Raw genomic sequence first — 21004 nt, forward strand, 5'->3', positions numbered from 1 at the left:
CTCCGTCTCTGGCAAGAGGAAATAAACCCTTCTAGTTATGTTCACATTTGACTCCAAGGCAGACAGCAGCCTGGGGAGAGGGTATATGCTCGGATCAGCTGGCTGGATTTCCCTCTACTCCAGGGAGGCTTCTTCCACTCAGTCAGTGAACATTACTCAGGGCTGGTGGTTAACAACAGAAAAACAAGGGCCACCAAATAAGGGCTGATTGCTGACCGGATCCAAGAATTCAACAGAGAAGCTCAGAGGATTTTGTACAAACAACTGGTCAGTAATAATTGAGCACCTGGTGTCTACATGTAATATATTAAGTCCCTGTGCATGAAAAAAGGATCTTGGTGTCAAGTTCTTGCATAAAAGAGCAAGACTGGCTAAACGAAAAGGATACATAATATAAATTTATAGGTCAGGAAAGTTAATAACACAGACACTGCAGCCAGATTGCCTGATTTGCACTCTCGTCTACCACTTACTAGCTGGATGTCCTTGAATTAGTACTTAACCTCTCTATGCCTCATATGTAAGACAAGGCTAATACCAGTAAGTATTTAAGAAGGTTGGGTGAGGATTAAATAAATTTATATGAGAATAATTTAACATGGGGCCTAGCACAAGTATATTTGCACTAAATTTGGAGAGTATTATTACAAATACTATCACTGATCAGTGATAAAAATACTGATCAGGAAATTGAAATTCCAGTTGCAGCTCTACTTCTTATCTGAGGCCATTCCCTTCTGTGTCTTTAAATTTGTAAACTAGAGGAGTAAGATAAAAAGTGAGAGTTGAATTTCTCTAAAATTCCTTCCAGCACTAAAGTATTATGACAAATATATCACACTCAGTTAAGTGTGATATATTCAAGCCAGTGTGGCATGGAGCAGGGCATCAAGGGGAAGATATTAATTCAAGTATCTACTGAGCACTTAATGGGTGCCAGGCATTGTGCTAGGCACTAACTATTTGTCCAGGTCAGTAAAAGGAGGACAGTGGGTCGAGTCTATGTACATCAAAACATAAGCCCCTGGTATGGACCTGGCTGTCTTCCCTATGCTTTTTATTGACTCTCAAAGTCAAGAAAACATGCACAGTACACCAGTCAGAGTGATAGTAGGAGAGAGGCTGCATATCAAATAAGATAATTAAAGAAGTATTCACTAAAGGGACTATTTATAAAGGGCAGGGCAGCGTATACAGGGAAACTAAGGAGGCTACCCTGTTAAATGTTCCCAGGACTTTGGGTTTAGTCAGGTATGGTGGATCAACAGACCAGGAGATCACTGCCATTGAAAAGACTGTTACTCACAGTTCCCAAGAGGAAGGGGCATGCCACATCATGGAGGGTCACACAGGGTAGCACCAGGGCCAGTCAGGAGGCAGAGGAGCAGTAGGAAAATGTGGGCAAAAGCCTTTATTGTGGTTTCCTCAGGAAAGATAGGCAAGGCAGAGTAAGCAGGCTTGACAAGTTTAGGATTGACTAGTTTGAATAATTTTGGTGGGTTCCCATGTGCAGAGCCCACCTGCTGGAAACTACGGAGCCCACGCACCCTGGAGCCTGCAAGCCACAACTAGAGGAGAGAAGCCCGCACACCGCAACGAAAGATCCCACATGCCTCAAAGAAGTGCAACTGAGGCCTGATGCAGACAAAAATAAATAATAAATAAATAAATAAAATGGTATCAACTTAAAATGACCCCAGTAGATCAAGAAAATATTAGAGAGTTTCAAGAGTTGTGCTTCTCGCTAAGTTTTAAGCATAAACCAGCTTCATAGCCCAGTGCCTGGAATACATGGTAGGTAATCAGCAAATATCTATTGAAAAATGAATGAATAAATAATCTTAGAACAAACTGCAGTGTGGAGACAAAGAGCCTAAAGAAATTATTAATTTGTCCCTTTGGGGCTGTTTATCTTACAATTGGTAGAAGTACAGAGTCTCTTCTTGATGGTTTATTTCTAGAATTCAGGAAATCAAAGTGATTGGTGTAAGATCAACACTTGGCTATACACCTTTAAAATGAATTTTAATCAATCATGGTTTCGTAGATGGAGATAATTCTCCTTAATATTAAGAATAATACCTAGGGCTTCCCTGGTGGCACAGGGGTGAGAATCTGCCTGCCAATGCAGGGGACACGAGTTCGAGCCCTGGTCCGGGAAGATCCCACATGCCACAGAGCAACTAAGGCCGTGCACCACAACTACTGAGCCTGCGCTCTAGAGCCTACGAGCCACAACTACTGAAGCCCACGCACCTAGAGCCTGTGCTGTGCAACAAGAGAAGACACCACAGTGGGAAGTCTGCGCACCACAACGAAGTGTAGTCCCCATTCCCCGCAACTAGAGAAAGCCCGCATGCGGCAACGAAGACCCAACGCAGCCAAAAATAAATAAATAAAATTTAAAAAAGAATAATACCTACAATAAATACAATAATACCTACACAAGGCCAGTGCCTAGACTATAGCAGATGCCCGATAAACATCTGCCAATTTAGTTGAAAAGCCTATGAATGGAATTCTATTTAAAAGAATGCCCGTGTCATTTTCCTCAAGTTCCAATAAATACAACTCCCATCCAATTCCCTGCATATAGAAAATTCAGTGACTTCTGCTTCACTTAAAACCATTTTAGGAATGTGATGGGCAAATAAAACAAGGTTCTTTTTCCACCCTGACCATACCTTGTTCATCAGGAGTCAATTCCAAAAGGTAAATCTTGAGTACGTTGGCAAGCCAAGGGACGCAACGATGCTTGATAGAAAAGCCTACTGGAGTCACGCTTATTACTCTTAATAATGTTAGTCAATTTCAACTATCTATTCCCATCACTGAGCAAGGAACAGGACTGATGAGAGAGCACCTCGGTGCAACTCTTATCCATAAAGCAACAGGCTAAAACAGAAGAGATATTTTCAGATACACCTGTCTTTGAGAGGCACAGCATTTCTCACCTTTTTCATCTGGTACTGGATTAACTGCCTGGGATTAGGTAATTGAGGACTTCCCAGACATCAAGGCGGTTCCAATTTACATACCCTTCCATGACCCTATGGCTCTGCCCTCCACTGTAACCCATCGGAAACAAAGAACAGAATGCCTTCCCCAGACTCCAACCAGTGGAAAATTTTTAAAAATCTGACTTTCACCCCATATCATTTTCATCTTTCATCTTAATTATCACCACCAAAAGTACAGAAATCATTATCTTTATGACGATGAATGTCCAATTAGCATTTCCCATATAAATTTCATATTATGAAGGAGGTTATAATGGATAATGCAAATTGCTAATAGCCTTTTTTCCTGAGCGGAAAAATTGAGGTGCTTAACAAAATGAAATTATATCTGAGCCATTTTCAAACAAGTCAAGAACTTTAATTACTGATGGGAAAAGAGAAGGAGAGACAAACTAAATTTTTTAAATGGTCATATTTTTAAATAGTTTCCCCTTTCCACAACACTGCTCAAGCTGTCCCTCTATATAGCTAAATGCTTGTCTTATTGCGCTCAATAGGTTTTAAACTACTGTGAAAATTGTTAAATGCGTTTTTTCTTTTTCATTAGCAGTACTATTTAGTAAGTTGGAAACTTATTCCAAATAAGCATTCTGTTTGCTCTATGGCATTTTAACAGGTTCCCATCCACCATAGTTCCTCACAAAGACAGATCTTGTAAGTGACACCATTCTGCCCTCTAATTAGAACATGTTGATTTAAGCAACAACAGAAGATACTGTGATTTAATGAAGCAGAATCCTAGAATTACCCGGTCAGATCAAGCCAGCCTATGTGTTAGGCAACATGACAGTGGTTGAACATCTGTGTTCTGAAGTCACAGACCTAGGTTCAAAGCCTGGCTTCACCACTTATTATCTCTGTTAATTAATCTCCATGAAGGAAGATGAAAGCAACCTCTGAGAACTATTGTGAGAATTAAATTAGAGATATGTATACACACATATATATACACATATATGTATGTACAAAACACCTAGAACAATGGCTGAAAAATGTGTTCAGTAAACAGTAGAGAGAAAAGGAACCTTAACTCTGACTTTAAAACTTATGAACTATCTATTAATTCAATAAATATGCACTGAACACTCAATATGTATCAGAAAGTGTTCTAGACACTTGAGATACATCAGAGAAGAAAAAAGACCCCTGGAAAATCTCTGGGGAGATAAACTATAAATAATAAACATAATAAACAGGTAAATCATGTAGTAAGTGCCCCAAAAGAGAAATAAAAATAGAGCCAGGTAAGGGAGATTGGGAAGGGGGTAGCTGGAGATTGTTTGTTGGTTGCAATTTTAAACAGTGTAACCAGATTGAATTCTAGATTTTGAAGGCAGAACCAAAAAGATTTACTGAAGGATTGAATGTGGGATGTGAGAGAAAGAGAGGCGTTAAGGATGACTCCAAAGTTTTTGGCTTGAGCAGTTTAACTGCAAAGATTGAGTTGCAGCCAATTGACACGGGACAGACTGAAAGTATTGCCAGTTGGATGGTGAGTGTCTGTGTGTGTGGATATGAGATGTGAGAGAAAGAGGAGTTAAGAATGACTCTAAAGTTTCTGGCCTAAGCAACTGCAAGGATGGAGTTGCCACCAATAGAGATGGGAAAGACTGGAAGCTGTGCCAGTTGGATGGTGAGTGTCTGTGTGCTATACCACCTCCCTAGCATCCAGAGATGGCAACTGCTTTAATAAAATGTTAGGGAAACATCCAGATCTTCCATTCTATGATGTGATTTGGCTCTGAGGGATGTTTCATTATATTACCTCAGTAAAGGTTCTGGTTTGACAAACCTCCCTATTTCTGTTTTATAATGGAAGAAGGTAAAATGGCAAGGTATACATATGCATTAAAAACAGTCAAATATACACAGGTATCTAAACATGTGCATGTACTACTAACCGGTTATTGGAAGTAATAAGTACTCAGTATGCTTTTTTAAAATAAATATGACCACATGACATGAAGAAATGAGCAGACTATAGCAGAGGGCCATGAATGGTGCTGTGAGGAGACAATATGGCACAGAAGAAGTTACACCCAAGGGGAGTTAGGGTGCAACCACCCTGGTTTACCTGAGACTTTCCTGGGTTTAATACTGAAAGTCCTGTGGCCCACAAAACTCCCCAGCTCCAGGCAAACTAGGACAGTTGGTCATCCTACAGGGGATGTTAAGTTTGGGACATGTTAAGTTTGTAATGTCTATCTGACATCCCAAGTGTAGATGTCAAGTAAACAGATGAATATATGAATCTGGAGTTTAAGAGTGAGAAGAAATAAATTTGGTTGTTGCCAGCATAAACATGGTGTTTAAAATAATGAGAATGTATAACCACTATGAGATTTTACATTCAGCTAAAAGGATTCACCAATAGCGATCTGTCCAGCACATACTGAATGCCAAGTTCTAGGAGTACAAGTAATAGTTCAAGCCCTTTCAACAGCCACAGACAAATAACCAACTAGTGACAGTGCATTTTGATGTGTACAACTTCAGTGGTGGTCCCATCAAGAACAAGATGATAGCACAAGGTCTTTGAAGAATGAATAGGAGTTTTAAAGGCAGATGAAGTGGTAGAGAGAGAGGAAGTGAATTCAGAGCAGAAAATACAGTATATGTGACAACATGGAGAAGTGAAACAGCATGGAAGGTTTCAGAAAACTTCAAGAAGTTTGATGGTTCAGGCTCATGAAATAAAAAGACAGAAGTGATAAGAAATGAAGTTAAAATGTCCCATTTATCACCAATGGGCAGGCACTTGAACTTCAACAAAACCAGAAGCAGTACAGAAACACAGGGCACACTGACCAGAAACCATGGTTATTTCAAAGGCCCACTATAAGTAAATGCAGCATGGTGTTGCTGTTCAAACGTCACAACTCATTAGAAATATAAATGTGGGAAAGTAGTTTTCTCTATTTTTAGTTCTTTCATCTAAAAATAGACATAACAATAACCATGAAAGATTTGGCCAAGTTCTTTCATGGATGTGTAGGGAAAAGTAAACTGATAGATTTACAAGGATAATAATTCTTTTGTAACTGTTGACTTCACCATTCTAAACAATGGTAAAAATTAACCATGCCCAAAAGAGAAAGGAAAGTCATAACAAAAGTGTATTTGTGGAAGCAAGGGCAGACGGAGGCTCACATGAGTTTTGTCAACCACAGTCTAGGTAACATAAATTTGTAACATTTTAGAACTAGAAGAACATATAAATTATGAATTTGGTGGTTTTTAAACTTATTTTAGCAACAAAACCCTTTGGTCATACAGAATCCTACAGATAATCTCAGTTTATAAATTTACTAAAAGCAGAACTGTCCTGAGTGAGTCCTGGATTGGGGGAAGGGAAGACAGTTCTTTCAGTTCAATTTCCCTATGGATTTCTTTCCCTGTAGCCACAAAAGTATACCCCAGAACCCTGGAGCTCTACAGAACAGTTTTAAGACAACTGTTGTAAATAATCTAATCCAATCCCCTCATTCTATAAGACCAAGGGCCAAGAGAAGAATGACATTTATCCAAAGTCACAGTGTTAATCAACCACTGTTGTGCCGTATTATCTCCCCATAGCACCATTCCTGGCCCTCTATTATAGTCTGCTCATTTCTTAGTGTCACTGTCATCTTTATTTTTAAAAAGTGTATTGAGTACTTATTCACTCTAATAACCAATTATAATAAATGCATACATATAAATATCTGTGTATATTTGACTATTTTTAATGAATACATATACCCTGCCATTTTACCTTCCCCTATTATAAAACAGAGAGAGGGAGGTTTGTCAAACCAAAACCTCTACTGAAGTTCACAACATCATTAGAGCCAAATAAAAACACCTCAGGATAGAAGATGTGAATGCCTCCCTAACATTTCATTAAGGCAATTACCATCTCCAGATGCTAGAGAGGTGGTATACCATAATGCTTAGGAGCACAGGCTCTGGAGGCAGGCCTCCTCATTTCTAATCTAGCTCCATGAGGTGTTAGACAAGTTATTTAAATCCTCAACGTCTCAGTTTCCTCATCTGTCAAATGGGACTAATAATAATGGTAACTCCTTCTTTGGGATTAAATTAGTTAATGTATTCAAGGTTAGGACACTTCTTGGCACATGTAAGTCCTTAAAAACTTATTTATCTCTAAAATGTCCATCAGACGTTAACCCATTAAAGAATGAACCTCCATCAAAAGCACTAATCATCTCTAAAAGGTACATCCCACCCTTAGTCTAGACCAACAACAATTTGAAAACAATAAGCAAAAACCCTCTAGTTTGTCTTCGCTATCATGCAGGGACAAAGTAAACACTTATTCCAGATCTTACCAACCTTAAATCATTCTTACATATGAACATGCCCTCCAACTCTCTACAACCTACCTCCAAAATAAATGTACTCTCATGCTGTAAGAATTCCTAGTTGTACTTACTAGAAAGCCTATGATCTCCGATGTGGAGTTCCTAAAAATTGCCAAAATGCCAAACATGAAAATTCTCATTCAAGGAAAACAGGCTCCTATTACTACTCCTTCCCCAGTCCCAAGCCTTGACACAGGTTTACTGCAAGAAAAAAAAAAAAAAAGCCAAAGAAGAAAGCCAGATAAATGAATCTACTACATTTTTAGGAAATCTACTTCCCAACAGATCTCAGCTATGAGAGTGGAAAATTAGCAGGGACACAACAGAACAAGACTGAACTGGATTGAACTTTATTCATTGTCCCATGGAGCCAGAGCCTATTCATTCAAGCTCATTAAGTGCAATCAATATTCTATAATGGAACCATCAACTGCTATATGCCTGACATAAACAACCAACACACTAAATCCAAATTAAGAAACAGGCTTGGCTTTTGGACACTGACTTGAAACTCACTGCTCAAGAGTTCATCTCCCTGGGAGGCAGTCACAGCATTATGAGTGTCATTTTACACAATCACACTTACGTTTCTCCTGCCCCCTTACTCACTCTCTTCCTGAAATCTAACGCATATGTCCATTTTTCTCTCTTTAAACAAATGATTGAAAGTTGTATTCTGTTCTCTCTTTTCTTCCAGATTTTAGTTAATATAAGTTAAAAGCTTTTTTACCTATAAACATCATTCAAGAGTTTTGACTTCCTTGTGGCTTTCAAAATAAATCCAAAGAACCCTAGTACTTGCAGCTAACGATGGAGGACTGGCAACATACCTTTAATTACTGTCTCTCTCAGGACTCTCAAAATTATAGTAAAGGAATCAAAAAACATAAATTCATAATGACAAAGAGAATAAGAGAGATAGCACTAAACATAATAGTGCAATAAATTCCTGGAAGATAGAAAGAGGAAGAGACAGGGAAGTTAGGAGGGGAAGAGGTCACTGCTTAAGTGCATGCAGAAGGAAAAGTGGAGGTTAAAAGGGCTGATTTTTCACTGAACCCCAGAGAGGCTCAGTCAGAGCTGACAGTCACAGATACAAATGATGTTAGCAAAGAGCTGCAGGTCTGAAAACAGGAAGATTGGCTAAATGTCAGCATTCGTAATAGTCAATCTCCCCAACACACACACACACACACACACACACACACACACACACACACACACACACACACACACACACACACACACACACACACACACCCTTGCAAAGAAGACTTGAGTTTCCACATTGAAAGGGCACACTGAGCACCCAACACAGTAAATGACAAAAGACCTACATCGTGGCACATTAGTGTGAAATTTCAAAACATCAGTCATAAAGAGATGAACCTACAAGTTTCCAGAAAGAAATGTGTCACTTACAGAGGAATGAGATTCAGGAAGGCATCAAACTTCTCAATAGCAAAACAGGTTGCTAGATGACAAAACTGGCATATTTAAGACTCGCAAGGTAAAACACTGGGTCAAAAATTGATTTTTATGTTCAGTAAAACAATTTAAGTATAAAGATAGGCACAGAATTACATGAACATGCAATAATTAAGGGAATGCTGTTCCTTTAATCCTTTCCTGAGGAACCTCTTATGGACCAAGATTCAGATATCAAAATAACTATTGATAGAAATAAATGGACCCAAGGCCTAAAGGTGAGCATAAATATGTAGTTACCTGTAAAACTAAGATTAAACGATATTTATAAAGAAGACAGTATAATGGGTATATGCTCTTACAATGTAGACATAGTACAATTATCAAAAACTAGCATAGAATGGAAAGAGTGCTTGAAAAGTAGATTAAACCCACTGATTGTCGTATAGATATTAAGTGAGAATAAAAGAACACTACTTCAAATCAGATGCTTGATGTAAAGGGGGAGTGGAAAGAAAAGGTTACCACCTGATATCAATAATGCTTATAGTTAGGAACAAATAAGAAACAGACCAAGGAAAGAGGAGACTAAGAGTATTACAGAAATGTATTTCAGTAAAAGGTTACCGTCAGAACAAAAATACAAACCTCCCAAAATTAATGAAAAAACTTACCCCAAAAAAGAGACAAAACAGATCGAGTAAAAAAATTAAACATATAATGCATCACTTTATATGTGTGTGTGCTTATTTATGTACTTATATATATGCTTATGTTAAAAATTTTTTAAGTTTAATTTTTAAGTCAACATTTTTTTTAAAAGATTACTTATAGAGTTGAGAAGGAATAGACTGCAAGAGACAGGATTTGAAGCTAGAATTCTTGGAAAACACGTTGTATTACAGATTATACTTTGGAATAGTGTAAAAATTTTACCTAATTATAAAATAAAATTAAACTAAGAGCAAGTCCTAAAATTTAATTAAATAAATTAGCCTAACTATACGCAATTAGTGGTATAACCATCAAAGAATAATAATTACAAGTGACTTTAAATTATAGTAACTTCGCTGTGCATTCCAAGTGGAAATATACAAAAATAATTTTTAAAATTATTTTGAGTCATCCTATCATTGATAGTAGTTTTGGTACTGTTATTCTGAGACTGATTTCTGGGTAGTGCAGGATAAAGTTAACAACTTATTGTATTGGTGATATTGAGCACAAGCATTTGCACAATGGATGAAAACACACAGATGTAAAATTGATAAGATTAAGCAAAAATGCTGTAATCCTAAATTTGAATTGAAAGAATCGATATAAGACTATGAAATACTTTTTCTAAACTATGTACTCCCTAAGCTTCTATAAAGGTCCAGAAGCAACAGCCCAACCGGTAGTAATGAGCACTCCTAGTATCCACACAGTGGCCCCACAAAACTTTCCCACTGAAAGGAAACAGGTATTCTTGGAGAAATGGCTGAATCTAGATCTAGGGCATAAAATTCCCATCTTGTCATTGAAAACAAGAATTTCCATGGCATGGAAACATGGATTTTGTCATGGATCATGTTGAAAAGATTAAAGAACCAAATTTGAATAAGCTTCCACTGTCCAAATTTGGGACCATCTGAGTATTAACAAAGATAATAACTGCAATTATTTTAGACACATCATATACATTTAAATGCATGAGATCGTAATTTTACGCAAAAAAAGTTCATGGGTAACTTTCAAAGAATGGTAGAGAACCAACTCATTCTGTTAAAAACTGGTAAATAGAAGGAAAAAATTAAGTAGTTGTCCTGCCTTTTCTATATAAGTCTGTGGGGAAGTTGTAAAGTTGGAGAAGAAAACCAAGATACAGAAGGAGCAACATGACTAAGACCAAGATCCAGCAAAGCTGAGAAACAGAACCTGTGATAGAGTGACAAGCTCAAACCTTCCCCCGGTTTACTGAAAGTCCCAAATCTCAGGAAACCCCTCAGTCCTAGGCAAACCAGGACAGTTGGTCACACTACCTATGGAAACACTCCCAAGGTCAAAAGCTCACATGGGGAGAGAAGCTAGGTTATAACAAAACTAACCTAACACTTGCTTGAAGGCCTAGCTTCTACCCTTGTAGATATGACTGTTCATTTTAAAGGGGTTACTGGTACTGAATTGTAATTGGTACACAATGGTCTCTCTTGATCCACAGTAATAACAGTAGCTTCTAATTATTGAGGACCTATCTTCTGCCAGGCATAATATAAGCCAGTTACAAGGAATTTCTCATTGAATCTTCATGCTAACCATATGAGATAAGTACTATTTTTATTTCCATTTACAGATGAGAAAACTCAAGTTTCCATGGGTTAAGGTACTTTCCTAAGGTGGCCCAGCTCCTAAGTGGCAGACCCTGGATCAGACCTTAGGTCAGTCTTACTCCAAAATCCTTCCTCTTTGTCATTACACCATATTGTCTCTTGCTTACTCTCTCTTCCAAGCAAGTATTCCAATCAACAATAATCGAGAATTAAACACAGGATCTTTAAAGTCATCCATCCCCTTTAAGTTCAAGAAATGTTTTGGATAGGCTCAAATACAGAATATAACCCAAGAATATTATTCTCCTAACTACCAAATCTAGGTCTAGACTAGCCAATATCAACTTAGCTTTACTTTAGGGAAGAATCAAAGTAGGGGTCTTTATAGCCTATAAATCTAATTGGTGTTTGACTTATAAAAGCCCATGAGACTATATGGGAGAGGACCAAAGTTTTACTACCATACCAGATAAATGACCACAAATTTTTAAACTTCCTGACAGGGAACAAAAAAGCAAACTGACAAGTGTGAATCAGCGGCAAACTATGTTAATAGATTCTCCAAACTCATTATGTCTTAATGGTGACTGGCAAGTCACTGCATTTACAGAGGCAGAAAGGTGAGCAAGGAGACCACTTTCAAGCTCCTGACTGACAGCCAGGGATCCAGTTTCTAAAACGGAGCCTTTACAGAAATCCATAAAATTCACCCATCACAAAACTAAATAGAGACCATCTGCAATGAGGCGAATCAAACTCTGAGCCTAGGGCTCAGCTGAGGCTCTACTACCACCAGGGTTATAGCTGTAGATAAATACGCAGAGAATACAGCCATGATAAGTGATTAAAAGAAACTGTTAAAAAGAAATTAGGGGGAATCCTAATTTAACAAATATTTAAATATCATTTAAACAAATATGTGGGAGTCATAGTAGGATACATAGTATAATACCAAAGTGTGCAGACCTTAGAACCAAACCGACCCAATATCTCGTCTTGTTAGCAATAATAATTACAATTACTATTGCTAGCATTTATTTAGTGTGTGTCAAGCACTGTAATAAGTATTTGACTTATGTTCTCATAAAGGACACATAGGTAGTGAGTGATTCTAATCCAGGTCTGTCTGACTTTAAAACCTATTCTTCACACCAGAAACGCCTTCAAACAGATGCCTGGGATATCCTAGCACTTCCAGAGAGGCTGGATTCCTTCCTCTCTATCCTTCCCACACAGCTCTCATTCTCATCCAATGTACTTCCTAGATGTGGGAATTTGGGGAATTGTTATGGACCCTCAACTTCTTCATCTTCAAAGTGTGGATAAAGAGCATTTGCCTCTTTGGGCTGTTGAGAGAATTACATGAAACCATAGCCCAATACAGGCTTATCTCATTGTAGGATTTTAATAAGTGTTAGCTCCCATTGTACATAGCTGTACTAGGTAGTAACGTGAAACTCCAAAATTATAATAAAGCCCAGCCCTTGCCCTTAAAATGTTTATAATCATTTTCATGTTACCCATAATGAGGAGCAACTATTCTAAAATTACTAGCTGTGACTTGATATCCACATTAGGGCAAAATTCTGGGCTAGATGATGTACTGATCTGATCCAATGAGACATTTCATTTGTCGTTAGTTCTTTAGCTTGTACGATGCCCTCCCTTCAACAGTTTCCTACCTCTGAAGGAAAAGACTTTTCAAAATCTTGCTCTAAGACTTAGTCTCAGTCAATGGAAATGCACCAAACTTCCCAGCACAACCATGACCTCTGCCAGGAATCTTCCTGGAAAAAAGTAGATACTGCTTGCTTGGGCTTTTTTTTTTTTTTTGATGTGGACCATTTTTAAAGTCTTTATTGAATTTTTTACAATATTGCTTCTGTTTCATGTTTTGGTTTTTTGGTCGCAAGGCATGTGGGATCTTAGCTCCCTGACCAGGGACCGAACCCGCACCCCCTGCATTGGAAGGCAAAGTCTCAACCACTGGACCGCCAGGGAAGTGCCATGCTTGGGCTTTAAAATGCTGAGAGCAGAAGTTCTGAAATGCAGTATGTGCCCATTCTTGTGAAGATACAGTCACAATCCATTTGTTATCAATAATAGTTAAAATACCAAAATCACCAATTGCTTTTTTCATGAATGTGAACATCATTATAACAATTAAAATAGTATAAATCTTTGGGTTTTTTTGTGTTTTTTTTTTTTTGCGGTAAGCAGGCCTCTCACTGTTGTGGCCTCTCCCGTTGCGGAGCACAGGCTCCGGACGCGCAGGCTCAGCGGCCATGGCTCACGGGCCCAGCCGCTCCGTAGCATGTGGGATCTTCCCGGACTGGGGCATGAACCCGTGTCCCCTGCATCGGCAGGCGGACTCAACCACTGCGCCACCAGGGAAGCCCAGTATAAATCTTATTGTTAGCTTTCTGACATATTTTGCTGTGTGGGAGAAGGGTGGAATTATGGTCTGCCCACTAGAAATTGTTCACATGAGGATCATCCAGCATAGATGTCATGTCAGAAAATTAGTTTGAGAATTAATGATCTTTGAAGTCAGCAGCTTTGGGAAAAAAGTGAAAGGGATATTTATCCTGAACCAGGATACTAAGATATATATTATATATATGACATCATTTAATATCACCATGCACTCTTCTAATATATTAATTCAAATAAATACATAATAATTTAGTTAACTACATATCCAGCTATGGATTAGGTTTCAAATACTATTCTCACACTATTTTTCCTCTTATACCCACTGTACCTCTGAGTTTTCTTCTCCAACCCGCAGTTGAAGATTATTTAATTATTATATCCACATCACATATAATTAGAAAAGAGACTCTTCTACTGCTCCCAGGATTCTAAAACCAATGAAAAAAATTTTTTCAGTACCTGCAAAAAATACCATTGGGGAAATGGACATCTCCATTTCACCATTCATCCATCCAAATATTTATTAAGCAACTACCATTTGCCTGGTCCTCCACTAAGCATTCACGAGGTTAAATGAAGACCCTGCTTTTTGGCAGGTTATAATGCAATCTTGAAAATAAGACATATTCATCAATACCAATTTATGTACTATGGGAAAAAGTAGTAAAGCCCAGCGGTTAAAACCTCCAGTTTGGGATTCAGACAGCTTAAAGCTGAATTCTGCCTCTGGAACTGCACAGCGTTGCTACTGGGAGGAGAGTGGTGACAGCTGTCATTGTACTGGGGAGAATTAGATTGGGATGGTTGACTGTGGGGTTGCGGAGGTTAGGGTTGTGCGAGCGCTGTGATGAATGTGGTGACTGAAAAAAGGGGAGCACACACAAAGTGCTGCCAAGTTCCAAGCAGGGAGGGGTTCATTCCAGTTGAGGCTATCAAGAAAGGCCTCATGGAAAATGCGGCATTCCAGCTTGACCCGGAAAGATGAGTAATTATGGACAAAAGGAGGAAGACCAGAGAAGGGGCACTGCAGGCAAAAGAAACATCACGAATAAAAGCAAAGTAATGGGAATTTAAGAAGTATGTTCTGGAAACACAAGCAATGCAATCTGACTAAAGGACAGAGACAGGAATAAGGTTGGAAGGTAAGGTGCAGGTCAGCTTGTAGAGAATTTTAAACTTCAAACAAGCTAAGGGATTTAGACTTTAATTAGTGTGGATATTCACAAGAAGCCTAGGAGTGCTTCTTAAGGGAAAGTAATCTTTGTGAGTAAGGCAGAGGTCCCAGTAGAGGGTGACAGTTTAACAGGTTCTATTACTATTAACACAGAAAAATCAATAACTCTACAGTATACTCCATGCTGGAATCATGCCTGCTACTTGTCAACAGACCAAAGAGAAATGACTTCCGGCAACTAGAGTTGAAGGGAAATATGTTTACTGATGCTTACTTTAATTTATTGCTGCTTCAAGGGCTTGACAAGATGAGAAGGCAAGCTCAGAGGAAAATTGCAAGGGTGGTAACATGGCTCAGATCATTTTAAGGAAATACAGAAATGTTTTGTTCTCTCAAACTACCAAGACACAAAATCCAGTTACTACTGAGGCAGGCCCTTCAAGGATTTAGAAATTGAAAGGGATTCATGAAATCTACCCAGAGGTTACCAAATCAGGTTCCCCCATGAGCAGTTACTCACTCTTTCACATTGTAGCTAATTAAATAAAAATTATGTAAGGGTAAAAAGTCAGAGAACTCTAAGACTTCATAAAGCATTGCAATTACATACAACTCCCACTTTAGTTTCTGGTTATATTAGCCAGGGCTCTTGCAGCTATAAGCCACAGAAACTCAACTCAAACTAACTTAAACAGAAAGAAATTAATTAACTCACATAGCTGCAACGCCTAGGAATTTAGACATAAATAATTCCAGGTGTTCAAATGGTGTCACAGTCCATTGTTACCATCACTCATCTCTGCTTTTCTCTGGGTTGGCTTCATTATTTTCACAAGGAATAAGAATAGCCACAGCAATTCCAGCTTATATTACCTTTATAACTTATGATTCCCCCCCAAATTAAAATACTATATCTCTGTTGTGTCACATAGCAAGTTTCCTGGAATGCTCTGATTGGTCACGCTTAAAACGTGTGACCACTCCTTGAATCAATCACTATGGTCAGTCAGAAGAGGTCGAGACTGCCCACCTTTATTATTAAAGGTAACACCCTTGTAACAGGGTATCATAACAACACTGAAATCTCAGAAACGTAACAGAAGAGAATTTTCTTTCTTGATCAAGTAGGAGTTCAGAACGGATGTTCCTAATTGGCAGAGGGGATCCCTGCTCCATGCAGGCAGTCAGGGTCTGTGTATGTATCAGTACTTTACACCTATTGGAAAAGAAAAAGATTTTGAGCAGGGAAATGAAATGACATGGTCTGATGTCTTTGTTTTACAAATAAGGAAAAGGACATAAAGGGACAATGTACATCCACTACTATTTTGTCTCAAGGATCAGAGTTCTAGACCCAGAAAAGCAACTTGTTCACTGTGTGACCTCTCTTCATTTTATCTGAGAGTGTCCTCCCTCATTTGTAAAATGAAGACATCAGACCATGTCACTACTCTGCTCCAAATCTTTACTTTTTAAATATCTATACAGTGTAAGTATACAGTACTCAGTATTCCTTACAAAAATTAATTTATCTCTCCATAATATAAATAATTGAGACTCACTATGACATAGTGAGGGGGATGGAGGGAGTGAAAATGCTGTGGGAGTTTGATCCTAGCCTATCCGGATATCAAAAACGGAGATGATGCTATTCTCACGAGATAGAAATAATGTTCCCGACACCCACATCTTGACATATGGATGTGAATGGGTATGGTGTTGTGATGAGAGTGTGAGAAGTTATTGTAATTTTAAAGCTTATGTAATCTTGTGAAAGCCTTATTCTCTGAGTCAAGCTTGGATTAGGAAATGGTACCAATAAGATCTCCTAAAATTCTATCTGCCAAAAAAGTACCTTATTTATCTCATGACTCCAATGAACTATAATTACTGGTAAAAACAGGAAGGGCTCCTGTTGCTTGAAACATCTAGACTCTAAGCCAGTAGATTCTATTGCCTAGCATAGATTAAGCATCTAGGAAGGAGGGAGGGAGGGAGGGAGGAAAAGGAAGGAGGAGGGGGAAGAAAGGAGGAAAAGGTTGGTGAGTTGAAGGTTTTATAATGGTTGGAGAGGATTATTTCAGTGCTTACCACACATACACACACACACACACACACTCCCACACATACTTGCACAGGTACCCACTAACCCCTTGCTATAATCATAAAACATTCCCTTGGGCCCACGGAAACTGCTTTTAGCAAACTTCCCCATCAATTGCTCTCAGAAACCTTCCCCATCAGGGATGAAAGGGGATTGTTGTAGGAAATAAAAGGCCCATTAAATATAATCTTGTCTGCCTGGGCCTATTTTTGCACAGATGACATTCCCATGTGTGTCTATTATGGAGACCAGTCAGGAGGGAAATATTTTGGTTTTGATAACCACCCCTGTAACACTTAAATATCAGTCAGAGGAGGTTTAATGCTGTAACAACTCCAAAATGTAAGTAACTTAACATAGAAACAGGCAAGTTCTCATACCACAGTCCAGTACGAGTTAACCACAGGGAAATGGGTCATTCAGTGACTCAAGTTCCTTCCATCTTGGGCTCCACAGTGCTCTAAGTCCTTTGGAATCCTCTCAGTTCAGCTGTAAACTGGGGACAAAGAATGGAGAATCACTCACAGGAGGTGGGCCAAGCCTAGATTTGCCTAGAATCTGCCCACAGTCCATTGGCCAGAATTCAGTCCTACGGCCCCACTTACCTGCATGGAAGGCTGGGGATGTAGTCTAGCTATGCTCTGGGGGAAACGGAAAATGGTTTCATGAACAACTAGTCAGTCTCTGACACAAATTACACATGATTCTACCACTAATTCCAGATTTGTGCTACATTTCTGTGACTTCCAATGCCAACAATTTTTTTTTATAATCTTGACACTAGCTATAGTCACCCAGGGAGGATTTCACTAACTGGAAACATTCATGGAGCAGTAGCATTTGTACTTAAAGGTCATGTAACATTTGCTTTGGGATGGTCATTATGGGGACACATACATACCAACTATTGAGAGAATGGTACTCAGGGAAATGTGATTGGGAAAGAAGTGAAAAATGAGAAGACTTCAGGAGAGAAAGAGGCAAGCAGGAAGCTGAGGGGATGATGGATACAGAGAGTAGCCGTCCCCTGGAGCTACTTCAGGTTCTGCTATTGTTAAGCTATGTTTGCTCAGCCTTCCCTGGATTTCCATGAGCTGTCACAGGATCTTTACCTCAAACTACCCTTTCACTTGAGCTAGTCCAAGAGGATTTTTTTTTCTTTGTAACTCAAAGGTTTCTCTGAAGAGGCCTTACAAATAAATGGACTTGACTCTGTATCATAGGAGGACAATTAGATTCACCCCCAGGTAGAAATATCAGGAAGGAGTCAGGTAGGCTTTGTGAAATATGAAATAAACAGTCTTCTAGTATCTCCATAGGGGCTCATAGATGCTACCAGGCCCTCCCTTCAGAGGGAACAGACATGCTGGTTAGAAATGTGGGCTGAAAAAGAGAAGGGCTCCCCTCTACTGATTGACCAGGGACTGGAGGCAGAAGCTCCCTGGCTTTTGTGCTTCCAGTACCCACAGAGAAATGAAAATCTTATTTTCCAAACAAAGTCAGAACAGGCCAGAGAGCAGGAGGGAGACTGTTCAGTGATATTTAAAACTCTATATAATAAGAATCCTACTGTATTTTCCTTTCGCTTCTAAATTGAAATCTATGAGGTGAGGCAGCTGCCTATTTGCCCTGTCTTGGGCAGGCTGCAGGGCTCTCAGCAAAAGAGCTCAATTCCCTGAACATCCCCTGCAAAAAACTTCCTTCTCTACTTATGGTCTGAGTGATTTGTCTTGGCATTTGCCCAAAGTGGTGATATTACTAGTTCTAAATGGGCTCTTGACGCACAAAGAGCTCTGCCTGAACAGATCACCCCATGTCCACAGAGGCCAGGGATAAGGAAGTGCACCATTCAGGGACAATATTCTCCTCTAGTAGTCTGGGGTACACTCCAGTGCACACAGAAAGCGGCAGTAAGCACCCCAAAATCATATGCTAAAAAGACTTCTGTGGGCCTCAGACAATGTGGGAAAGATGATGAAGTAATTCAGTCATTCTTTTATTCGCTCTTCATTCAACTAATAGTTATTAAGTGTCTACTACATGCCTCCAGTTATTATAAAAGTTCTACTAACAATATATGCACCAAGAATCACTTATAGACTGAATAATATGTTCATTTTCATATTTATGAATGACTATTTTTAAAGTAGGTAATTAGGGGAGAAAAGAGGCCATTCCTTTGCTGTCTTCTCATCTCCTTTCCATTCCATTCTCCTTCTCTGAATATGATCACCATTCCTTGGGTGATGTCACCTAATTTCATGGTTTTCAAAGCCATCAGTTTCAGATGCTTCCAACATTTATATCTCTAGCTCAGATCTCCCCAATGAACTTGAGCCTAGAATGTTCCACTCCCTGACTGACATCTACATGCTTATGTCTCCAGGCTACATAAGCCCAAAACTAAGCTGCTGATCACCTTCCACCAAGCATGTTCCTTCCATGGTCTTCCCTATTTGACGAATGGTATCCCCATCCTTCAAAGTGCTCATCCAAAAAGCTTCAGACGTCCTTATCACTTCTGCCTTAGGCTACCACAGGTAACCAATCATCAAATTCTTCCAGCATTACATTCGAACTATATAGAGACTCCAACTACTTCTTACCCCTTTCACCACCAAACATCCCTGGACCAAGGCACCTTCAATTCTCGCATGGATTATTCTGTGTCCCACCTTAGCTCCCCCATTCTGCCCTTGGCTTCTTAGCATCTATTCTCAAGACAGCAACCAGAGAGATCCTTTAGAAATATAAGTCAGTTCAGCTCACTCCCCTGTTCCAAACCTTCCAATGGCTTCCTATTTCATTCACAGCTTTGGTGTCCCCAGCTGTACGTAACAGATACAAATAGTACACATACTAGAGATACAAATAAGACCGTAATTCCTCCAATGACCCTTAAGGTTCTTAATACTATGAATTACAGCAGTCACACTCCACCCCACTCCTATTCATTCGCTTTAATACAGCCATATTGGTCTCTGCTCTTCCTTGAAACAGCTAAGCAGACTTCTACTTCAAGGCCTTTGCACTTGATGTTTCCTCTTCCAGGAATGCTGTTCTCTAAAGTGTCAGTATGGCTCATTTCCTCACTTCCTTCTGATATGTCAGTGTATATATATACATGTATATACATACATATATGTGTATATATATATATATATATAAACATTTTATATGAAATAACTACTCTCCCCCAAGACTCCTTACTCCATTACCATGCTTTATTTTTCCCTTTGCTGTATTTTTTCCTTATATTTTCACCATATTACATACCAAGGTGCTCTCGTTTATTTCTCTCCATAAAAGCATAAACTTTGTTTCATTCGCTGGTGTGTTCCTAACACCTAGAACAGCCCTTGACACATAGTAATTCCTCAATAAGGGAAATGCATGCACCACTTGATGCATGAATAAACTGTCTTAAAAGCTGGTAACATACAGCCACTATGGAGAACAGTATGGAGGTTCCTTAAAAAACTAAAAATAGAACTACCATACGACCCAGCAAATCCACTACTGGGCATATACCCTGAGAAAACCATAATTCAAAAAGAGTCATGTACCACAATGTTCACTGCAGCTCTATTTACAATAGCCAGGACGTGGAAGCAACCTAAGTGTCCATTGACAGATGAATGGATAAAGAAGATGTGGCACATATATACAATGGAATATTACTCAGCCATAAAAAGAAACGAAATTGAGTTATTTGTGGTGAGGTGGATGGACCTAGAGTCTGTCATACAGAGTGAAGTAAGTCAGAAAGAGAAAAACAAATATCGTATGCTAACACATATGTATGGAATCTAAAAAAAAAAAAAAAAGGTTCTAAAGAACCTAGGGGCAGGACAGGAATACAGACACAGACGTAGAGAATGGACTTGAGGACATGGGGAGGGGGAAGGGTAAGCTGGGATGAAGTGAGAGAGTGGCATGGACATATATACACTACCAAATGTAAAACAGATAGCTAGTGGGAAGCACCCGCATAGCACAGGGAGATCAGCTCGGTGCTTTGCGACCACCTAGAGGGCTGGGATAGGCAGGGTGGGAGGGAGATGTAAGAAGAGGGAGGGGATATGGGGATATATGTATACGTATAGCTGATTCACTTTGTTATAAAGCAGAAACTAACACAGCATGGTAAAGCAATTATACTCCAATAA

Source organism: Grampus griseus (genome assembly GCF_964374135.1).
Source record: "Grampus griseus genome assembly, chromosome: 8".
NCBI classification, from domain to species: domain Eukaryota; kingdom Metazoa; phylum Chordata; class Mammalia; order Artiodactyla; family Delphinidae; genus Grampus; species Grampus griseus.